The 23,493-nt window shown below is 46.0% G+C and overlaps 1 protein-coding gene and 1 long non-coding RNA gene across 2 annotated transcripts in view; one reads left to right on the forward strand and one right to left on the reverse strand.

Annotated features, from left to right (window-relative positions):
• LOC139356912 (uncharacterized) overlaps positions 1-13,457 on the forward strand; it is a 39,149-nt gene extending 25,692 nt beyond the window's left edge. The window contains exons 3-4 of the long non-coding RNA XR_011609439.1: positions 13,048-13,192; positions 13,292-13,457. This is a non-coding gene — a long non-coding RNA (uncharacterized lncRNA). The remainder of the gene's footprint in view (positions 1-13,047; positions 13,193-13,291) is intronic.
• LOC105484163 (potassium voltage-gated channel subfamily A member 6) overlaps positions 8,307-23,493 on the reverse strand; it is a 40,771-nt gene continuing 25,584 nt past the window's right edge. The window contains exon 2 of the mRNA XM_011745529.3: positions 8,307-8,666. The gene's annotated coding sequence lies outside the window, so the exon portion shown is untranslated. The remainder of the gene's footprint in view (positions 8,667-23,493) is intronic.

The following is a 23,493-nucleotide window of genomic DNA, read 5'->3' on the forward strand; positions in this document are numbered from 1 at the left end:
AGAAAAGTCAGGCTGCAGCTTGAGAAGGAAGACTCCTGGCCCCTCTGTTTAGCTGTGGTGGGGCTCCCTCTGAACAGTGAGTTGCATGTGTTGGTCACAGGGACACGTGAATGTTAGTAAGCTAATGAGACCATTGGGGATGGAACTATACACCAAGTCCTCAAACTAAATGTTTATAGCTAATGTTTTGCTATTATAATTTGCCATTGAGGTGCACACCCACATGCCCACAAAGACACACACACACACACACATTATGGAAATTTGTTCCTCGAATTAATACATGTGCAGCCCACCATGGATTCCACATGTCCCAACATCACCTCGGCTCATATCTTATCTCCAAAACCATTAGAAGGCCACTGTCATGCCAAGAAAGGGAACAAAGTGGTTTTTAGGGACTGAAATGCAAGTCCTTGCCAGATCACTTGTTAGAGATTAAGCTGTTTTCAAAGCTGTGGTTCGGGGAAAGAGGGCTTAATGAGAGAGGACGAGGCAAGGACGCCACGAACAGGTTAGGTGGCAGGTTCCCACTCAGCGAGTGCCGTGGCTGCTATGCTGCCCTCTGTGGCGGTCAGAATATACATGTCCCCAGAAGACAGCAGCTGACAGGGTGTGCGGCAGCACTCACAAGAGTTCATGATCCATACTTGTTTGCAAGTTCAGGGCAGGTAAAATACCCTCAGTCATTTTGTCTTCTTAGCCTCAAAACCTGCTTTCCTGTATTTTTCTCCCTTAGGAATTCCTCTGCCTTCCCCACCACAAGGGAGCTCATCCTGACCTATGCCACAACATTCAGGGTTGACAGCAACCTGCAAGCTGGCCAGTCCAAACCCCAGGCCTGCCTCCCCTTCCCTCCATGACACTCCTGGGCAGGGAACATCTGGGTCCCGCCAGCTCTGCCCTCCCTTCTTGGCATCTTGCCCAGCTCCTTTCTCTCTCTCCTGAGCTTACTGTATCTGCAAAGCCAGGATAGCGACCTGTGTTTCTTCTCATACCACAGGTCACCGTCGCATGAAGGGCTTAATGTGGATGTGCTTTAAGGAAAGGGAGGAGAACCAAGCAACTTAGAAAATAAGCCAGCCCCCCTCCCTGCCAAGCCTTGGTTCTCGACGGTGTCTGTGCACATCAAGATTGCAGCAATGTGCGGGGGCCTCGGGCACGCAGTGTTGCAGTATTTTCTGAAAGGCTTTGCTCACTCTCTTCAGTACTTTTCCTCTTCTCACACCCTGCAGCCTGTAGAGAAATAGCCCTGGTTCCCCCTAGTGGCAGAAGCTCACAGCGCCAACCTGGGACGCTTCCCACAATCGTGGTAATTAGCCAGTAGTTTAGTTACAACCACACTCTCATTAACTAACAGCGGGAGAAGAGACTGTCCCTGTTTCCTTGGAGACCTAGCAGCGCGTGCTTCTATTGCATTGACTGTTCCCTATAAGCTCAAGAGTCCCCAGGTTGTTATCTGCATAGTGTTTACCGCATTGGATGGAGACCAAGACCTGGTAACGCTGTGTTCCAGGTTGGTGCTACTCAGTGTGGTCCTTGACCTACGCATCAGCGTCACCTGGGAGCTTGATAGAAATGCAAATTCTCAGGCCTCTTAGGCCTACCGAGTCAGTAACTCGGGGGTTCAGAGCCCAGGAATTTTGACAAGTTCTCCAGCTGATTCTGATCCACAGTGAAGAATGAGGACTGACCTAGACCAAGCATGCCCTGGTATTTTGTTCCTATTAATAACCAGAAATGGCTGGGCATGGTGGGTCATGTCTGTTATCCCAGCACTTTGGGAGACTGAGGCGGGAGGATCACCTGAGGTCGAGAGTTTGAGATCAGCCTGACTAGCATGGAGAAACCCCATTTATACTAAAACTACAAAATTAGCTGGGCATGGTGGCGCATGCCTGTAATCCCAGCTACTCAGGAGGCTGAGGCAGGAGAATTGCTTGAACCCGGGAGGCGGAGGTTGCGGTGAGCCGAGATCGCGCCATTGTACTCCAGCCTGGGCGACAAGAGGGAAGCTCCATTAACAAAAAAAAAAGAGAGAGAGAGAGAGAGAGAGAGAGAGAGAGAGACTTTTCCTATTAAAGGGCTAAACAAAAAGAAATGGAAAGATACTTCTTCCTTGTTCCAAGCAGTATGTATCCAATATAATTCCAATCAATAACATTTATGTATTGATTGGAATGAAAAATGCCTTCTCCCAGGTTTATCTCTAAGGAGATTCCCCTATTCCTCCCATTGTCATCCACTTTGTCATCTAAACCCACCTTGGAATGGAGTCACTGAAGCATCTTCAAGAGATGAAGCAGGACTTGGAAATTAAGAGCAGTGAAGACTCTGTCACCAGCAGGGGAGGTGGCCTCACAGAGCCCCATGAGCTGGCACTGGCCGGCACAAAGTAAGCAGGACCAAAAACGACAAAAAGAAACCAGACAGCAGGCAAGTGACTGTTGACACAGGAAATGTAAGCCTTAGCCCTGTGCTTGCACTTTTCCAGTCTAGTGCTGTGAAATGCATCAATTACTGTCAACATTAATTGAGCTCAGAAGGGCTCAGCACCATTTTGATGAGCTCACTGATTCTAAGAGGCCAATCTCATTTTATTTTAACAGGTTTTTTTTTTGTTTGTTTTTGTTTTTTTGAGACGGAGTCTCGCTCTGTCGCCCAGGCTGGAGTGCAGTGGCTGGATCTCGGCTCACTGCAAGCTCCGCCTCCCGGGCTTACGCCATTCTCCTGCCTCAGCCTCCCGAGTAGCTGGGACTACAGGCGCCTGCCACCGCGCCTGGCTAGTTTTTTTTTTTTTTTTTTTTTTAGTAGAGACGGGGTTTCACCGTGTTAGCCAGCATGGTCTCGATCTCCTGACCTCGTGATCCGCCCATCTCGGCCTCCCAAAGTGCTGGGATTACAGGCTTGAGCCACCGCGCCCAGCCTTAACAGGTATTTTTTTAAAAACTGCTTGCTTATGTGGGAGATGGGGGCCACTCTTAACACGCTTCAAACTGCGGAAAGAAGCAAGTTGGTGACAAATGACCCATAACACAGCAGGAAAAACTGAACATACCACTGTCCATTGCAGGAGGAAACTTGGAGATCACCTAAATCAGCTTCCCGCTTGGCAGAGGGGGAAACCGAGGCCCTGAGTGGAAGACTGACACCAGAGGCAAAAGGGTTGCCTACAAGGTCACCTTTCCATGTCTCCCCTCCTCTTTCCGGGTCCAGTGATCAGTAGGCGTTCAAAATAATTCAGCCTGATTCTTAGCCTGGTCAGATTCCAGAAAAATCTGTAAGCAAGTGGTATGTAATTTGACCTGGAAAATCATTTTTCCAAAAGACACCTGATCTCCTTGCTGTGTTATATCCTGGTCCCTACAGGTAATTTCCCTCCACAGAGCAAACTGAGCCAAAGTTCCCAGGGCGTCCAGCCTCTGCGTGGAGTTCCCAGGAACATTTCCTGCTGCTTCCTGCTGCTTCCTCTACGACCTCTTCCTGGAAGTTGCAGCCACCCATATGCAAGGACTCCCTAAGATGCCCACTTGCTTTCACAGGCCAGGAGATCGGGAGCCTTTGAGGCCTCGGCTCCCCTACATCCACTTGGAATCCCCGAGCAGTCACTTCTGCACCCAATACCTCCAAGAGAGTGGGGCAGAAGGGCAGCTGATTGCCCCGTAACTAGTCATCCAGCCACATCTGGACGGCTGGCCGCACCTCTGCCAAAGGGGAAGAGACTCCGGCAGCCCCCGAGGAAGGCACTGCTGACTCCCAGCCCCGAGTCGATTCACACCGCAGGCTGCGTTGGTCCTTCCCTGAGAGCTCTTCCAACAAGCACGGCTTACTAAGGGCGGCACGGAGCGTCTAGGGAGAAATATTAAATACAAGTGGTGATGTCTCCCTCTAATGGACAGTCATCAGAATGCGAATGTGTCTCGGAATCTTCAAGAAAAGCAGGAAGGGCTCGGCTGGAAGCTACAGGGCAGATGTGTGCGGCTCAAAGATTCTCATGCATGGACCTCAGGTCACACACACAGCTTCTAGAGGAAGTTGTTTGTCTGCTTGCTTGCTTGCTTGCTTCCTTGTTTGTTTGTTTCATCATGTCCAGCACGTGGAGGTCTTGGCCATAAGGACAATCGCTCTCCATGTCTGACTGCAGCCTCACCAGCAGCCACAGGCAGGCTTGAAGCCAGAGCTCCTGGAGTGCTGCTCCCCTACCTTGGAAGCCACTTTCAGCCCCGCCTCGCCGTGAACCAACCACTCTCCCTTCCCTGAAGCTTGCCTTCCTCCATTTGCTAGGGGGTGTGGTGTGCAGGTCCACCAGCTGACCTCCTGTCTCTAAAACGTTCTGACACACGAGGACTCCAGAGAGATGACTGAATGAGTTCATGGCTCCTTGTTCATCTAAGAGGCAGCCAGCAGGGCTGTTCATGGCCTTCTACACTGGGAGGGAGCCCGGCAGCCACACACACTTTCATGAACGTCACCGCACTTCGCTGTCGCGATGACCATGGGATTCACCTTATCCTCATCTCTCCCACTTCGCCCCAGCCACCGGGTAGGCTTTGTGTTCTGAGATTGAGCTAAGAGAGACAGGTCCTTCTCTGCAGCCCACAAAGCCAAACAGTTCAGGCCCAGGGTTCAATCAGGGCTGCTGGCTAGGCCTAGGAGCACCATGAAAATGAGGCTGAGGGATTCCAGGCTTCCTCAGCAGAAAGAGAAAGTCTACGTGACTTGTCCCATAATAGTGATGATAATAATGATGATGGTTAACACTTATGCAACTCATTTAATCATCACAGCAACCCTATGTCACAGGTCATCCCAAAACCTGCCACTCTTGCCTGGACCCAGAATCACTGTAAAAAGAGCCAGAGTCACCTGGCATTTATAACTTCCTGCCACAGAGTATGAATGCTTAATAGGTGTGGAATTTACATGGATCTCCCTAGACAAGAGGAAAGGGCTTCCATTTTCCAGCATGGACTTAGAAATCGGTTCACCCTTGGTTAATCTCGTAACAGTTACTAATCTCAGAATTACTAAGTGGGAAGAGACACTGGAGATTATCTGGTCCATTTCCCCATTTCCCAGGTGAGCTAACTAGGAAATGAAGATGTGCAGTGCTGATGTGAATCCCACAGTGAGATAGTGGCAGGGCTGTGGCTAGCTCCCAAATCTCTACGCTTCAGCCCAAAGCTTTTCCACTCTCCCAGGCTGTGGCCGCCATGTACTCGAGGGAATGAACAGCCCCTGAGGTGTCCCCTTCAATGACCCAGGAAGCCCCATAGTCATCAGCCAGCCCAACTGAGCTCTGGAAGCAGAATCTTTCGAATATCAGCCTACAGCACCCAAGAGCATCCTGGCAAATTGGTTCTCTGTTACCTCACCCTGAAAATAAAGACAAGAGTCACCCCCGGAGCGACGCATTCCAAAGACAAGCAGACAGCAGACAGCAGGGACAGTGGAGGGCAGCCTGGGCCATCAGCCCTCCTGCTCGCATCATGGTGGGTGGCCATCCTCCATCATCTGTCCACTCTGGAAGAGACCACCCTGGCCCCTGCTCAGGAGCTGTGATGGACGTGTTCTCGGCCTCCCACTGGTTTTTCTTCTTTTCTCCAGAATGGTTTCAGGGCCTTCTGCTCAGGCACTCCACACACCCAGCTTTCCCTTCCCCACCACCCCTATCCCAGCGTGTCTGGCCTCTTGCTTCCCATTTTGGAGTAGCTTCCAGCACATGTCACTTGCCAGCTGGAGTCAGTGCCAGTTATATCCCCAGCATCCCTAGGAGTGACTAGGTGGAAGGACCACCTTCCAGATAGTCTGTCTCTACTGCTTTGTCGCCACAGACTTGGTGGCATTTCCCTGGCCCGAGGGCACTTTAGGGTTCTCTAGTTACTTTCTTGTGGGTGCTCTGTCACGTGGTCAGCCAAGAAGCAGACCTGGCCTGCTCTAGTGTGAGTGTGGAGAGTGGGAATGTGAAGAAGGTAGTGAATAAAATTGGGGGGTGGGTGTGTGAAGGGCAGGAAGGGTGAGAGACTAAGAATGAATCACAGATGCTCAGATGCCTCCCACCGCGACATGGGGTCAGGAAGACAAGCAGAGAGGGCAATGACAGTGCCCCCTCCCACTGGCTTCCTCGAGAGAAAGGTGGAGGCTGGGACATGGAGTCAGGCCCCGCTAGACCTGCTCTGAAACGTGGAGGAGCGTAGGCCGGCATCAGAGCCTGCTTCACCGGCTAGGGTGGCCCCGCACACCAGCCTCTGGGAGCTGCTGGGAGGGGTGGCAACCAGCCTCAAGCAGCAGCCAGGGAGGGGGGTCCAGCCTCCAGGGCCCAGTTGCTGGTTCAGCTGCCTTTCCCTTCTTCCACCCACCACTCAAGTTCACCACCTTGGAGTCCTCCTGACCTTCACTTTCTCTCACACTCACTCCACATCCAGTTCCTTCTGTTGGCACACTCTGCAAAATGATCCAGATCTGTCCGCGTCTCACCACCTCCACTGCAACAACCTGGTTCAAACCATCCTCAACTCTCTGCTGGATTATCCAAACGGCCTCCTCACTGGTAACTCTGTTACAATTTACCTCCATATCCCGTCTCTGCTCAAAACCCTGGAAGAATGGCTTCCCCTGCAACTCAGAGTACAAGCGAAGTGCTGCAAGGCCCTGGCTGATGGGCCCCATTCTCCACCACTCAGCTGTCCCCGGTCCCACCTCCTGCTCTCCTGCTGGCTCACTGCCCCCCGCATGCCACAGTGCCCTCCTTGCTGTTCCTGGAACACGCCAGCCACACATCCACCTCAGGGCCTTTGCACTTAATCCTCCTCCAAGAACATTTCTAACCCTCCCGGGCACCGCACATCTACCTGGCTCCCTCTGGCCTCATTCTGCTCTTTATGCAAACGTTACCTTGTAAGTCATACTTCCGTGTCTCCCCTGCTTTAAGCTGCTGTCCACCCACAACCCCGACACACACACACACACACACACGCACACTCCTGCTATATTCTCTGTATTCTCTAGCCCCCTTGCTTGATTTTCCTCTGTTGCCTATACTCACCTAGCATACAACGTATTTTAGTTATTTATTGTATTGTGCACCTTTCTCCCCAACCAGAACTCAGCCTTCGTAGGGGCATGGGCTCTTGTTGCTTTTATTCATTTCATTCACCTAGAAAAGTGCTCAGTACATAGTAGGTACTCAATAAACGCCTGCTAAATGATGAACAAATCAATGTTAGACACAGTTTGGGAAACAGACCCTCACAGGAGGTGTCAGAATTGTTGGGTTTATTTAGTAGGAAATTGGGTAGAGTTCATCTAATAAAGTTATTGGATTTATTTAGAGAAGCCTGGCAGAGAAAAGGGGTGTGTATATGTGTGTGTGTGTGTGCACGTGTGTGTGTTTTCAGGGATGTTTGACAACCACCTCCACTTGTAGTAAACAATGTGTGGGTCCCTGATTATTTGTATGTAAGTGTTTTAACTGTATGTATTAACCAGATTCCTTCATTTATTTCCTCACTCATTCATTCACCACACATTGTATGAGGCACAATTCTGTATCAGGTTCTCTGCTAGACACATGGCTAAGGCCACGGTCTCTGCTGTCCAGACTTCTGCAGCATGGTCAGGAGGCCCCAGCACTCAGGACAATCTGGGAGGGTGTGGGCATTAAAGCAACTTGGAGCCCCAGCAACAACTCGTTAGGAAAGAAGATTCCACGCAAGAAAATCATCCTGATCCTTCATTTCGTCAGGAAGAGGAAAAGACATCTGAATGAGTGCCTAGCAGTGGGAATGTCCCCCACCAGAGATCCTGGAAGAGTACAGGACTTGTTTGATTGCTGAGAAGTAACGTGACCTCCTTCCACTGAGGACAGGCCAAGGGAGAACAGCTGTCAGCTACAAGAACAACTTGGGTGACTAGGAAGAACACCCTTCTGTGTCTGGGAGACACCGCACACAGCATCATCTGGCCTCCGGGAAGTCCACATAAAAAAAATAACTCAGCCCTTCTTATTTGCTCAGTCATGTGTATATCAGAGGCAGATAACTCTAAGATCATGGGTGTTACGCATCTTACTTTCTTGCAGAATGTCCCCTGTCTGCAGGCCGGGTCACGGCAGAGGGTGATCAAGCCCTCTGTGGTCACAGATCTGGTTATCTGTGAGTGGCCATCACATCCTCCTGTGTAGTGAGGATGCCCAGAAAGCTGCAGGTGCTCTGAATTTCGGATCCCTGCCTACTCTTGTGGAGACCACGTGGCTTGTCTGCCTAACTTGGCCGTCGGTATTTTCTCACGGCATAATGTACAGCCTCTGAGATTTTGCCATATGTTTATTTGCCATTCTTCCACAGCCACCCTTGTCCTGGGTGGGTCTGCAACACAACCATGCACCTCCCGGAATCCCCTGACCACCCCATAGCTGGTCTCTTTGCCCACCAGCTTTCACCCTGTTCCTACAGCTTCACCCCGACATTCTGGGCCCCATCTCTAGGGACAGCGGGTCTGGTCTCAGCTTTTTCTGGCTTGGTTGCTGCTTGTGGGGGGCCTCCACAGGGGTGTCAGGCCAGATCACCTAGGCAGGGGGTCTCGTCTTCTGAAGAAGTTGAGGGTTCAGCTGCTGTCAGAATTCTATGCGTAGATGTCCTTGCTTGCACCACCTGCCAGCATTTTTCCTGCCAGGGAGGAACCAGAACAAAAGGAAGTGTAGTTAGCGATATAAGGGTGTGTCGCATGAGGGATGGAACTGAGAAACCTGGAAACAACAGTGTGCTTCCTCACCCCGCTAGCATTTGCCTAGTGATCTCCTACCGGGTCCCCAGCCTTAGGCACTCTGGTCTGTTCAAACTGTACCTCCCACTGCCACCCAGCAAACTCCGGCAACTAATCAGTGACTGTGAGCTTGTGCAACCTGAAGCCATTTCTGCCCATGTTGTCCTTAATACTGTTGTCATTAATTCTTCACCTTTAACGGCCCCCGAGTCCCTCTAGAGTCCAGTCCAACCCGTTTGCCCGACTTCCAGGCCCCAGAGAGCACAGTCTCATCTGATCTATCCAGCTGCTCTCGCTGCTCCCTGACACCTCCCACCGTCCACATGGTCGAAGGGTCCCCTCTCCCACCCTCAGCCTGGACCAACATCAGGCATGTTCCTCTCTCTCTGAAAGAGTTCCTGCCACTGCCTGGCTCCTCCTTACCCAACCCCTACACTGCCAGAATGTTCTCGAGTCTCCTTCCCACAATGCTGAGTCCAGTCCCTCTAGGCCCGGCTGAGCCCCTACGGCCAAGAGCCCCTTTGGTTGGGAAATCCATGTAAAAAAATAACTCCACCCTTGATATTTGCCCAGTCATGTGTATATCAGAGGCAGATAACTCCCACACAGACCAGTCCTCTGCATGACTGATCTCTCTGCTGCCTTTCCCGTCTGGCCCACACGCTATTGCAAAGCCTGTGAGATATGCTGCCCGAAGTCCTGTGTTTAACATCGGCCTCTACCGTGGCCTGGGCAAAGTTAAACTCCTCGCTTATCATCCCTGACACAATGCATGTGTCTCTGTGACTACCAGAAAGTACTCCAAGAGCAAGCCAGAGTCGCCAAACAAACCAGCAACCATTGTCATTTCTGTTTCTGCATGTGAAACCGGAGCAACAACAACAAGGTGTTTGTGATCTGCTTTGCAAAAGGTAAATAAGGTTTCCATAAACTCCAGTTGGTATCATGATTGCGCCCATGCAATGGACTTCTGCAGAAGGAAAAGACTTTACATTTGTAATTTAAATCATTTGGGAGCAAGCCCAAAGGTCCATGGCATGGAGTAACTGGCAATCTTACTCAAGCACAAATTTAACTGTAAAGCCTGGTGTTCAGGACAGCAGTTTGCCCTGGTGACTGTCACTGACTCTCTGGCGTCAGACTCACTAGGACATTATTCAGGGGCTTCCCACTGGCTTCGTGAGGGTGCAATAGCTCTTGCAAAGTGGTGAGAAAGAAAAAGAGCAAAAATCTCTGTGTGCAATTCCAGTGGCCATTAGGTGAAAGGTACCTTAGCAAAGGGTCAAAGTTTTCTTCGGTTGTTTCAAAGGGAAATGAACGGAAAACTCATTACTCTTCGCACGCACATGTGATGGAGGAAAAGCCTGTACAAGCACTTCTGCATTCATAAATGTGGAGTTGTGTCAGGTGCCTGAACACAGGTTCTAAATGCTAAGGGTCATTAGACTCAATTCTGCTATGAATGTAAATTAAACATCAGAAGCGTTCTCCCTGGACTGTTCTATGGCTCCACCTACTGTATGTTCTTAGGGAATGCACCGTAATTTTTATATGAGCCCAAAGAAAACATCGCTGGGGAAGTCCATCTGCTCTAGAGTTTAAAATGACTGATTAAAAAGTTGGAATCAGCCGGACCAACATGGAGAAACCCCGTCTCTACTAAAAATACAAAATTAGCCAGGCGTGGTGGCGCATGCCTGTAATCCCAGCTACTCGGGAGGCTGAGGCAGGAGAATCGCTTGAACCGGGAAGGCGGAGGTCGCGGTGAGCCGAGATCACATCACTGCACTCCAGCCTGGGCAACAAGAGCGAAACTCCGTCTCAAAAAAAAATAAATAAATAAAAAAGTTGGATTTTTTTTTTGCTCCCTCCTGAAACCCTACAAAAATAACAGCAGAGGAAATTTTTACAGAGAAGAGAGGAGGTAAATTATGTAGACAAAGAAATCAGAATAGTGGATGAAAATATTAAAAACCAATTTGCAGATGATGGAAAGCCCCTGGAGAAATAGCATTTTACTTGGGAGGGGGAAAGATTTAAAGCCTGAGTCCCTGCTGATGCCAATGAGATACAACCTGATTTACCCCCAGGAACCTATAAAGGCTCAGGAGTTGAGGGTGTCAGGTGCCACAGAAGCAGGGTTGAGGGGCAGAGCTAAAAACTGGTTGCAGTTAGACACACATTTTCAGGTCTCCTTTGCAATCTCACAAAACCAAGCAGCTACTAATCCTACCACCTTGTCAAAAGATGTAAAATTTATTCTGGAGAAACTATACCAGAAGGGCCTAGACTCAAGGAAAGCTGGCACCATATAAGGCTCTGGAGGAACCGTACTGAAGGCAAGGAGTTAAGTGTGAGGGGAAATCCCACATGTTGAATGGTGAGACACTTGGCCACTTCCCCTGCTCTGCTCCCAGGGTAATATCAAACGGGCAAGTTGGAGAGTATTTTCATGGAAAAACCGAAGGATTCCAAGAAAAAAAAAAAGGCCTGTAGATACTGGAGGCCCCCAGTGAGACGGCCTGATCCCAGCTTCATCACTCTGCAATAAGCTCACCACTCCACAAGCTCCAAAGACACAGAGATTCCAGTCAGCTTCTTAGTACTTCACTCGTGAAAATGAACAGAGATCCTCAAATTACAAACATCTAAGGAAAGCCTCTGAAAGGTCAAAACCAAAGACAGAAACTCAGAGAAAACAGAAAATTCCAGAAGCAAGAGAAAACTTCAGATATATTAAAAATCCTCAGATAAATAAGATGAACTAGTTTATCCATGAAACAAGAAGAAGCTGCTATTATAAAAAGGAACCACCCAAGGAGAAGAAAATAATTCTTTGGAAATTAAAAATATGACAGCCAAAATCAAAACTTCAATAGAAGAGCCAGAAAACAAAGTTGAGGAACTCTCCCAGAAAGTAGAATGGAAAAGAATAGAGAAGAAATAAGGAAATTTGAGAACCAGCCCAGGGGATCCAAAGTCTTATAACAGAGTTATAGGAAAAGAGAACAGGCAAAAACAATGAAAGAACATGATTAAAGAAATAGTTTTTTAAATGTTCAAGAATTGAAAACATGCATTTCCAGACCCAGAGTGCCCACTACACACCCAAGAAAATGGATAAAGATAGACCTACATCAAGGTATAGCATCATGAAATTTGGAAATTAGGGTATCAGATTTTACCAAAAACATCATTAGAAACTAGAAGACAATGGAGGTGGTTTTCAACCTCAAATGCCATCCTCATCAAAGCAACTACTTGCAGCAGAGAGGCGAAGGGAAATATTTGGACAATAGTAAAGGGGTGTTCCAGGACAATGGTGAAGCAACAGGCCTCGGCCATCCTGAAGCAGGGGGACAGAGTGGCCCTGGAAGTCAAGATGAAGGTGAGGGAGAGCCTGGTGCATTTACATGTAGGAGGAGATTTACGTTTCTGGTGGGAAGTTTCCTGAACCCCACTCTCCATTTGGGTATCAGTGATAGGTATATAGAAAACTAAACAAGGAAAAAGAAGATACTCAGTAACTCCAGAAGAAAGCAAAAAGCAGCACAAGAAAGGAAATGGAACGACAACACTGCACATTATGTGGCTCGAGGAGGAATACTATCGACACCATCATAATAAAGTAGGATGAACGCTGAACTAATAAATATGTTATTTATATTACAGTGGGTTGAGATGGGTGTGTGTCTATATTGTGGAGAGTAACGGTGGGTGGTGTAAGAAAGGTAAATCCTTATCTTCCATACTTGGAAGTCAATTTTCCTAAGACTTAAAAAATAAAAATTAAAAAGCAATATAAGTGTGTTACAGGTCTAGCATCCCTAATCCCAAACTCCAAAATCCAAAATCCAAAATGCTCCAAAATCTGAAACTTGTTGAGTGCCAACATGAAGTAGTGACACCTTTGCTTTCTGGTAGTTCAATGTACACAAACTTTGTTTCACGCACAAAGTTATTGAAAAATTACTTTCAGGCTATGTGTACAAAGTGTATATGAAACACAAATGAATTTTGGTTTACATTTGGGTACCATCCCCAAGATACCTCATTATGTATATGCAAATATTCAAAAAAAAAAAAAAACTCTAAAATTGGAAACATGTCTGGTCCAGGTATGTGAGATAAAGGAGAAATCCAGTGACAAATGTAGAAGAAACAGCTAAAGAGTTCCAAGAAATTGTTTCTGAAGGATGCAAGGTAGGGATAAGGAAGGGTAGGGCAGGGGATTGTTACTGTTGTTATAAGCCTTATTGAAATGGTTTACCTTTTTCCCCTTAGGCTAATATTTTAATTTAAAAGAAAAGAAATGGCACATGAAAATGGCCCCAAATCGAGTCTCTAGACTGAAGAACCTGAGTTCTGAGGTTGCCAGATTTAGCAAAAACAAACAAAAAGGACACTAGTGACATTTAAATTTTATATAGTAAGTAATCTTTTAGTACAAGTATGTCCCAAACATTGTAAAAATTACTCCTAGTTTATCTAAAATTCAAATTTAACAGGCATCCTCTGTTTTTTCTAGGAACCCTATGCCTAATATCCAGCACATTCACAACAATGCACTTAATCATGATTGCGGAGTATCCACAAAGAGCAAATCTTAACAACCTGCAGAGGGAGAGAAGTTCATGTACAAAGAAATCGGAGAAGCCTTGACTCCTTGCAGCAAGGGTGGAGGTTAGGAAGCAGCAGAGCAATGCTTTCAAAATTCTAGGAAACCATGATACCCATTCCGGAATTTAACATCCATCCAGTAATTCATAAAGTTTGAGAACTGGATAAAGGCATTTTGAGGCATGAAAGCTCAAAACTGTATTTTCCATTTACCCTTTCTTACCCTACTGAAGGGTTTGTCCAATCCAGAGAAGAAATAAACCAAGAAAGAAGAAACATATAGTCCAGAAAAACGAAGACCCAGGGTAGAAGGGAAGGAAAAGAATTCCCAGGACACCAGCTGTCCAGGGCAGAGAGAAAGCAGGCAAGACAGTGGGGGAGGGAAGGCTCCGAAAGGAAGGCTCCAGGGGGAAGGAACCGAATGGTCCACAGCCTGATGCATCTGATCCCACGGGAAACCATGTTCAGAGGGCTTTTTCCAACTCCGTTGGCAAATCTGGAAAGAATTATAAACAGGAACACTGAAAATTAAGCAGGTGAAGAAAATGAGGTAATTATTAACAAAATGTTTACAAGACATTAAATTCACATTATAAACTGAACAATGAGATCACTTGGACTCGAGAAGTGGGGGAAGGGATTGCTTTGGGAGTTATACCTGATGTAAATGACGAGTTGATGGGTGCTGATGAGTTGATGGGTGCAGCACAGCAACATGGCACAAGTATACATATGTAACAAACCTGCACATTATGCACATGTACCCTAGAACTTAAAGTATAATAATAATAAAAAAATAAATAAATAAAATAAAAATAAAATAAAATAAATTAACATTATAATATACTGCTTTGCAATGCAGAAAATAGTCTTTCATAGTGATAGTGACAGACACACTGAACACTGATTTAACCAAAAAATTATGGGGGAGGCAGAGAAAGTGGTAGAGGACATATGGCTTCATGTACAAAGGCAAGAGGTAATGCCCATCACGCAGAGTCACAGTCCTTACGGCAGCCCAAAGGCCCTATGCAATCTGGGTCACCCTGGCTTACCCCACCCAAATTACTCTCCTCCTCATTCACCTTCCTCCAGCAGTAAAGGCCCCTTTGCTGTTCTGTTCCTCAGTTACCCCATGTCCTCCCACCTCAGGGCCTTTGCACTAGCTGTTCCCCTTGCTTAACCTGCCCCTTCCCCCATTATCCACAGGGTCCAGTCCTCCCATCCTGAAGATGCTCAGATGCCATCTTCTCAGTAAGCCTACCCCTTCTCCCACTCTGTTATTTAACACTATACTTCTTCCCTGACATTCCCTACATTACCTCTGCTGTGGTTTACTTTTCTCCATATTATTTATAATCATCTCTACAAAGGGCACCACCTCATTATAACGAGATGGTTATAGTAATATTTTATTTAAACATTTGTTTATTCTCCCTACTGGAATGAAAGCACCATGAGGACAGGGAATTCTGTTTGCTACATGTATCCATAATTTGTTTGCTGATGCATCCATGGTTAGAACAGAGTGACTGGCACATAGTAGGTGCTTTAGAAATATTTGTTAAATGAAAAAGTAAATCAAGAAAGAGTAACATCTACATTTACTGAGAAAAAATAAAGGTCAATCCCAGAAAACAAACTTAAAATAATTGAAAGTGGTCCTGCTATGGACTGGCTTCATGGTGAGGGAGAGAGAGACACGGGCAAGCTGGTTTTCCCTGGAAGCCTTATACTATTGATATGGTTTTGATCTGTGTCTCCACCCAAACTTTATGTCAAATGTAATCTCCAATATTAGAGGTGGGTCCTGGTGGGAGGTGATTGGGTAATGGGGATGGATTTCTCATGAATGGTTTAGCACCATGCCCTTAGTGCTATCCTTGAGATAGTGAGTGAGTTCTCACGATACCTTGTTGTTTAAAAGTATGTGGCACTGCCCACCTCGCCCTCTTGCTTCTGGTTTCGCCATGTGAACTGCCTGCTCCCACTTTGCCTTCTACCATGAGTAAAAGCTCCCTGAAGCCTCCCCAGAAGCAGGCACCTCCATGCTTCCTGTACAACCTACAGAACTGTGAACCAATTAAACCTCTTTTCTTATAAATTATCCACTCTCAGGTATTTCCTGATAGCAACGGAAGAACGGCCTAACATAACTATTGCTTGTCTTTTCAAACTGTGTGCATATATTACTTTAACAAAAAGTAAAGAATTTTTAAAACATGATTACTGTTTTGCCCTCCACCCAAATCATACTTCATTCCAATGCCAAAATGAAGTGACTATTGAATTATCTACTATTTTGTATTATTAATGCCTGGAAGTCATCCTCCTCCTCCCTTTCTGTCTATCCCACCACCTCCAATTGATTCCCAAGTACCAAAGCTTTCACCTTCCCAAAGCTCTCAAACCTATTCACCTCTTTCCATCTCCATCACTACTGCCCTAGTCCCATCTTCCACCTGGCCATGGACACAAGTTTTATCATTGGTCCACCTGCATCCATCCAGTCCCTCCAATCCATTAGACTGTGGCCAGACCAATACTTTCACTCACAAATCCGATCGTATTACCCCATCGGATATGGTTAGGCTGCGTTGCCACTCAGATCTCATGCTGAATTGTAATCCTCAGTGTTGAGGCAGGACCTGGTGGGAGGTGACTGGATTATGGGGGTGGATTTCCCCCTTGCAGTTCTCATGATAGTGAGTTCCCATAAGATCTGGTTGTTTGAAAGTGTGTAGCCCTTCCCCTTTTGCTCTCTCTCTCTCTCCTGCCGCCACGTGAAGACATGGTTGCTTCTCATTCACCTTCCCACCATGACTGCAAGTTTCCTGAAACCTCTCCAGTCATGTTTCCTATATAGCCTGTGGAACTGTGAGTCAATTAAACCTCTGTTCTTCACAAACTACCCAGTCTCAGGTAGCTCTTTATAGCAGTGTGAGAACTACCAAACCATTTCACCACCCCACCACTTGAAACCCACCTAAGGCATTCATCCCGTGGCTCCAAGGCTGAAGATAAAACTCGTAACCTGTGGACCTAGCTCCAGGCTCACCATGCTCATACTTACCATGTTCCTCTCATCATGGGGCCTTTGGATACACTGTCCCCTCTCCCTGGAATGTGGTTTCTACCTCCTCTGACTATTTAACTCCTGTTAATCATTCAAATATCAGCTAAAATGTCATTGAGTTAAATGTCCCTAATTTGGACTTTCATAGCAGTTTTGTGGGTATCAGTTCCCAGTAACATGTGCACAGTTGCAATTTTACATTTGGGCTTAATGGATTAACATCTCTTTCCACTCCTCCTCCTCATCAGCACACATACACATCCACACACACACACACATACACACACACACTTAAGCTCCATAAAAGGAAGAAATCTTTTGTTTCATTTATCACTATATCCCCAGTGCCTAGAAGACAGGAGGACCTCAATACATACATGCTGAAAAATTTGTATGATACACTATGCTTTCCTGTGGCAACAACCAGTATGTATTGCTTTGGTTTAAATAACATTTATTCATCTGTCTCATCTCTACCCTAAAATTCTACAACTTGGAGATCGCATGTTTTTTCTTTGAATGCCCTGTTTCCCTCTCTCCTCTCTATATTACCAGTCCCCATTTTTAGATTAAAATTTAAATTTCTGGAAATGGAAATGTACTGACAGAAAACGTGCAAAAGGTCATGTGTTGTATGGGTTTCTATGCCGGCAAGCTAACATGGTACAAAACCCTCCTTCACACTTTGCCTTTTAGACATAATCGTTGATGGTATATTTGCAGCACTTCACACATGATCTTTAAATACGTCACCTTCCTCTGCACTTCAATACATATTCAATTGGCTGAATTCCACTGAACATCTGATAGAGCACTTTAGGCAAATCTAATGATTTTCATCTTGCCTCAAGTTTATTAAGTTTTAACACCAATGCTTTGTGCTGCAGACGTCTCTATTTTCTTCTCACTTTGATAAAATAAGGACAAAAAATTGCTAAAAATAAGATTAAATAAATCTTACTAAATATTTATTATTTATCTTATAATCTTAATAAATTGCCAATTTATTATGCATACAGCATTATTATACAGAAAAGATGGTGATACTGGCTGGCTGATGGGGCCACCATGAGAATGCTCATCTGTCACCTAATGCACACGATTCTAAATTCAGCATAAGATGGGGGCATCAGTGGACTCTAAATTTGAATGTCAAATGTTGAGCACCACTTGTTTATACCCCTTGTGCAATTAGGTACTGCCTGATAATCCAATATTAATGTCACCCTCTGATGAGTAAAATGAGTTTAAATTCATCCTTTCTTTTTCTTCCTGCTTATCAGGACTATATGATCAACCAAATATTCTTTAAAGTTCCTTCTAAGGAGTAAGACTATCAGATTGTCTTCCTTAAATAAGCTCCCCTTCAGACACAAGCTGCAATCAACACGGGCAGTCCTAAATTTTTATGTTCGCAATATAATACAATTGAGAATCTTCCTTGTGTGCACTTTAAAAACACCCAATCCTCTGCCTCCAGTTAGTCTCGGGCAATAGCTGGCTATTGAGGGACACATCCCTAAGTGGGCTCCGCTCCCCAGAGCTTGGGCTATGCCACATCAGCAGGGAATTCTGGGACCAGAATCTGAACCATCCTTCTTGCTGACCCAGTGCGTGCCACTGACCATCTCAGTCTTGTTGGAGTTAGGCTCAACAGATGTTTCCCAAGCATTCTGCCATTTCTGTGATTGATGTGGAACGTGTCATCCCTTAAAACCTCGAGCTTGGTAAAATTTTCTGCTTCCCTCAGATTTGTCACCAGAGCCCTGTGCATTCATTCCCAGGAGGTAAAGAAGTGGCATGCAACAAGTTAGGGCTACCGCCGCTCTGGCTGGTGTGAGATGGTATCTCATTGTGGGTTTGACTTGCATTTCTCTAATGATGAGTGATATTGAGCTTTTTTCATATGCTTATTGACCACGTGCATGCCTTCTTTAGAAAAGTGTCTGTTCAGGTCTCTTGCCCACTTTTTAATGGGGTTGTTACCTACAGGAAAATTATCCAGACACTCTCAAGGGTCACTTTATCTTTAAGAGGATATATATCATAATTATCAATGAAATGCAAACAAAATACCATTTTAGGCCCAAATCAACTGCTTCCTTCTACAACTAGAATATTCAGGAATGACATAAACTTATGATTTTTCCCTGTTTGCCTCTTACCATAGCCATCCATTATAACTTTTCATGATGGAAGTTTTTTCTCTTCCAAAAAAAAAGTACACACTCATTATGAATAATTCACTGACTTCAGAAAACTATAAAAAAGAAATAAAAATTGTGCATGTACCTTCTACTCAGAAAAAAACAAGCACTTTGCCTTTGGAGTCACATAAACTTGGTCTTAGGCCAGTTGCTCGGTGGCCTCCTCTGGTAAATGGAAATTATAATTGAAGCTACTCCACAATGGGAGGATTTAAGATAATGTTGATATAAGGCACAGTGTTCTGTAACTACTAGCTATGACTATTATTATTAATATACATCCAGTCTTTTTTTCTATGCGTGTATACGTATATGTCAATGGGCATGTTTTCTGTTTCCACAAGGTGGCTTTTGTTTCCTGAATAGTTATTTAGAAAATACATTGCTTTCGGTGGCGCAAGCCTGTAATCCCAGCACTTTGGGAGGCCGAGACGGGTGGATCACGAGGTCAGGAGATCGAGACCATCCTGGCTAACACGGTGAAACCCCGTCTCTACTAAAAAATACAAAAAACTAGCCAGGCAAGGTGGCGGGCGCCTGTAGTCCCAGCTACTTGGGAGGCTGAGGCAGGAGAACGGCGTAAACCCCGGAGGCGGAGCTTGCAGTGAGCTGAGATCCGGCCACTGCACTCCAGCCTGGGCGACAGAGCGAGACTCCGTCTCAAAAAAAAAAAAAAGGAAAATACATTGCTTTGATAAATAAATACAGTTGACTTTGAACAACTTGGGAATTAGGGTTGCCGACTCCTGAGCAGTTGAAACTTTGCATATAACTTTTGACTCCCCCAAAACTTAACTGCTAATAACCTCCTGTTGACCAGAAGCCTTGCTGATGACACAAAAAGTCATTTAACACATATTTTGTATGTTATATGTATTATGTAGTATATTCTTACAATAAAGTAAGCTAGAGAAAAGAAAATGTTAGGAAAATGATAAGGAAGAGAAAATATAGTTACTGGTTATTAAGTGGAAGTGTATCATTGTAAAGGTCTTCATCCTCATTGTCTTCACACCGAGTAGGCTGAGAAGGAGGAGGAAGAGGAAGGGTTGGTCTTGCTGTTCCAGGGGTGGCAGAAGCAGAAGAAAATCCATGCATAAGTAGGCTCATGCTGTTTAAACCCATGTTGTTTACAGGTCAACTGCATTCAATTTATTAAGATTATAAATCTTTAAACCAAGTCTTCCTTAAGCTTTTGAGTTCAACGCACAAACTTTATTATTCTATGCATAAGCAGAGTTTGCCTGCTTTTTTATGTATATTATGCCTGAACTCCTGAGAGCCTTTGAAAGCAATCAGAGCAGGAGAACATCTTTAAGGGTATGTATTATGGACCAATGTTTGTGTTTCCCCAAAACTCATATGCTGAAGCCCTACATCTCAGAATGCCCGTATTTGAAGATGGACCTCTAAGTAAGTAGTTAAGGTTACATGAGGTCATAAGGGCGGGGTCCTAGTCCCATGGGATTGGTGACCTCATTAAAAGGGGAGACACACTGGAGCTCTTTCTCACTCTATGCACAGAGGAAAGGCCATGTGCATCCTCAGTGAGAAGGCAGTCATCTGCAAGCCAGGAAGAGAGCCCTCACCAGAAACCAATTTGCTGACAGCTTGATGATGGATTTCTAGCTACCACAGCAGTTAAAAAATAAGTCTCTGTTATGGAAGCCTCCAAGTGTACGGCATTTAGTTATGCAGATAGGTTATATGCTCTGTTCAAAATCAGGCAGCAGATCAACAGCAAATAGACATAACAAAGTTTCTCATTTTTCAGAGAGACTGAGTAAACTGGACCATCGTATCCCATTTCATGTAGGCTACACTTGAAAAGCAATAAGAGATCAAGAAAAGCAGCTGTCTTCAGTCGCTGCTCTGCAAATAGTATCACCCTGTAAACTCACTGGTAGCCCCCAGTGTGTATAAGGTGCCATGCTGCCACCTCCCAGTATCCAAGGCAGGGAGCAGGGCTCCTAGACAAGCCAGGAGCCACAGATGCTGCAGGGTTTGTTTCTGAATAAACCTATTCATCAAACATCTCCACTCAACTTGATTCCCAGGCAGCTCTGAAATTTTTATGGAGGACATTCCAAGAATAAAAGAGACACTGTTCCTTACCACCCCCTCCAAGCAGTCTGAAGAAGGAGTTCTTAGGCTCCTGGAGAGGGTCAAGGGGATGCCACTGTGGCCATGGCCACAAGAGGTGGAACTTATGGGACCCTGCAGCCGAGGCCAGTCAGATGACAATAACCGCCCCATCCCTCCCCACCTTATGCCGTCTTAGTGGGTGTGCTTATTTTCTACTCTCTCAGAGTGGAACACTTGGAGAGCCGTCTCCGCAGCCTAGCGCAGCAGCACCCAAATACAAAGGTTCTCTTCAAACTGCCTCGGAGCTGCAGAGCCCACACTCAGGCCGTCTATCCATGCACCCCCAGTAGATGCTCAGTAAGTGACTGTAGCCTCTTCTGCTTGGGTTTCCATAAAAGCCTCCCATAGGTGGAGCAACAAGGAGTGCATGAAGAGCAGTCTGTACCCACACAGGTTGCACTGTCCGCAGAGGATATTAAAACGATAATACTGGCCAAAAGTTGACTGCTTTTTATTTCCGTATGTGTCTGTGAGTAGGAAAAAACGCAAACTTCTTCCTCTACTCTCACACCACAACCATTAGCACAGATTTCTGTGATAAAATCTTTGGGGATTCTTCCCCACCAACATGCAAGCAATTGCAGCAGACACCAGCTGGTGTCCTCCAATTCCATTCTGATGCTGTCTACCTGGAGACAGCATCAGATCCCATAGGTTGAGGGCTCAGCCCTACAAGACTGCCCCCCAACTTCCAGTGCCAGTCACAAGCCCCAGGTTGTTTTGCCTGTGCTTCTGAGGGACTGGTTTTATACACTGGAGTTGCCATGACCCCCTCCTTGGGTTTGCTTAATTTGCTAGAGTGGTTCACAGAACTCAGGAAACTTACTTACATTTATGGGTTTATTACAAAGGATAGTGATGAAGAGATGCACAGGGCAAGGTATGGAGAAGGGGCACAGAGCTTCTATGCCCTCTCAGGGTGTGCCACCTTCTAGGAACCTCAATGTGTTCAGCTATCCAGAAGCTCTTTCAAACCAGTCCTTTTTGGAGTTTTTATGGAGGCTTCATTACATAGGCATGATTGATTTAACCACTGGCCATTGATGATTGCCTTGACCTTCAGCCCCTCACCCCTTGGTGGGGCAGGATTGAAAGTTCTAGCCCTATAATCCTGCCTTGGTCTTTTCAGTGACCAGCCACTGTCCTGAAGCTATCCAGGGGCTGCCAGCCATCAGTAAACTCATTGACATACAAGAAGACATCACTTTGGAGATCCCTATGCCAGGAAAGAAGATGAAGACCAAATATATATTCCACAATATCACAGTTAGCAATTATAAGCAATGTCAATGACAAAATATTTCTCCTGGGTGAGCCGCCCGGGCATGTCTCCCTGCAACTGGCTATATCAGACACTACTCCCACTGGGTCCCCTCCATGCTAGTCTCTCCCACTCCCATCTTGCTTCAGCCAGAGGCATCATTCCTAAATGTGACCTGAGCATGTCACTTTGATCTAAAACTCCTGCTTACTCCCATGGCCTTCAGAATGAATCCCACTTCTAAGCAGCTTCATGACTCTTCACAATCTTGAATCCGACTTATTTTTCTAGCCTTTCCTGCACCCTTTCTCTTACTGCATATAACCCAGGCTCCTGGGTCCTTGAACACAGCATCCCATTCTTGAGCCCCATGCCATTTCTCTTATTAAGAATTTTATTTTCAACAATGAAAATTCCAAGTCATCTTCCAAGGCCCTGCTGAAGTGTTAATTCCCCTGAGAAACCCTCCCTGACTCCCTCCAGTGCCAAGGAAGAATTTGTTGCTCTTCCTCACTTACCCAGACCACCCGCTACCTGCCTTCACAGTATCACTTACTTCAGAGTCCACCTGATCTACTCGCTGTGGGCAGAGTCCAATTAACAAGAGTGAGGTCTGGTATAAAGACAGTGACTTTTGGCCAGGCGTGGTGGCTCGTGCCTGTAATCCCAGCACTTTGGGAGGCCAAGGCAGGTGGATCACCCGAGGTCAGAGTTCATGACCAGCCTGGCCAACATGGTGAAAGTCTGTCTCTACTAAAAATACAAAAAAAAAAATAGCCAGGCATGGTGGCAGGCACTTGTAATCCCAGTTACTCAGGAGGGGGCTGAGGCAGGAGAATCACTTGAACCCAGGAGGTGGAGGTTGCAGTGAGTCAAGGTTGTGCCATTGCACTCCAGCCGGGTAACAAGAGTGAAACTCCGTCTCAAAAAAAAAAGAGAGAGTGACTTTTTATTCCATAGCTACCTTAGAGGAAGAAGTATAGGCTTCCTGCCTTAAGGGCACCACTTTGCCTTTGGAACAGAAAGAAGGTTCTTTTTAAAGGGGGCCTAGCATGAATGACATGCAGGAGAGGAAGCCAGCAGGTGGGGGTACACATATTGGCTTCGGTGCCTTATCAATCAGACAGCTGAGTTGATGTCTTTGTGGGCAGAACTAGGTTGTTAAAGGCAGCCAAAATTCTCCAGGTGGGAGAGAGTTTCATAACAGGCAACTTTGGGTTGGAGATTGACTGTTGTCCCATGAGGAAGTCTCCTGGTGGCAGAGTTCCACTCTGGAGCTTCTAAGCGCATAGTTAGATGAAATTGCCCTGTAGGGAGTGTCTGCTGAAGGGGAGGTAAAGGTTAGAACTACATTTCCAAAGGGCTAAGTAGGAAGTGGGGAGCAGGGGGAAATGGAGAAAAAAAGGAAAGAAAAAAAATTT

Source organism: Macaca nemestrina, chromosome 10, assembly GCF_043159975.1.
Source record: "Macaca nemestrina isolate mMacNem1 chromosome 10, mMacNem.hap1, whole genome shotgun sequence".
Taxonomy (NCBI): Eukaryota; Metazoa; Chordata; class Mammalia; order Primates; family Cercopithecidae; genus Macaca; species Macaca nemestrina.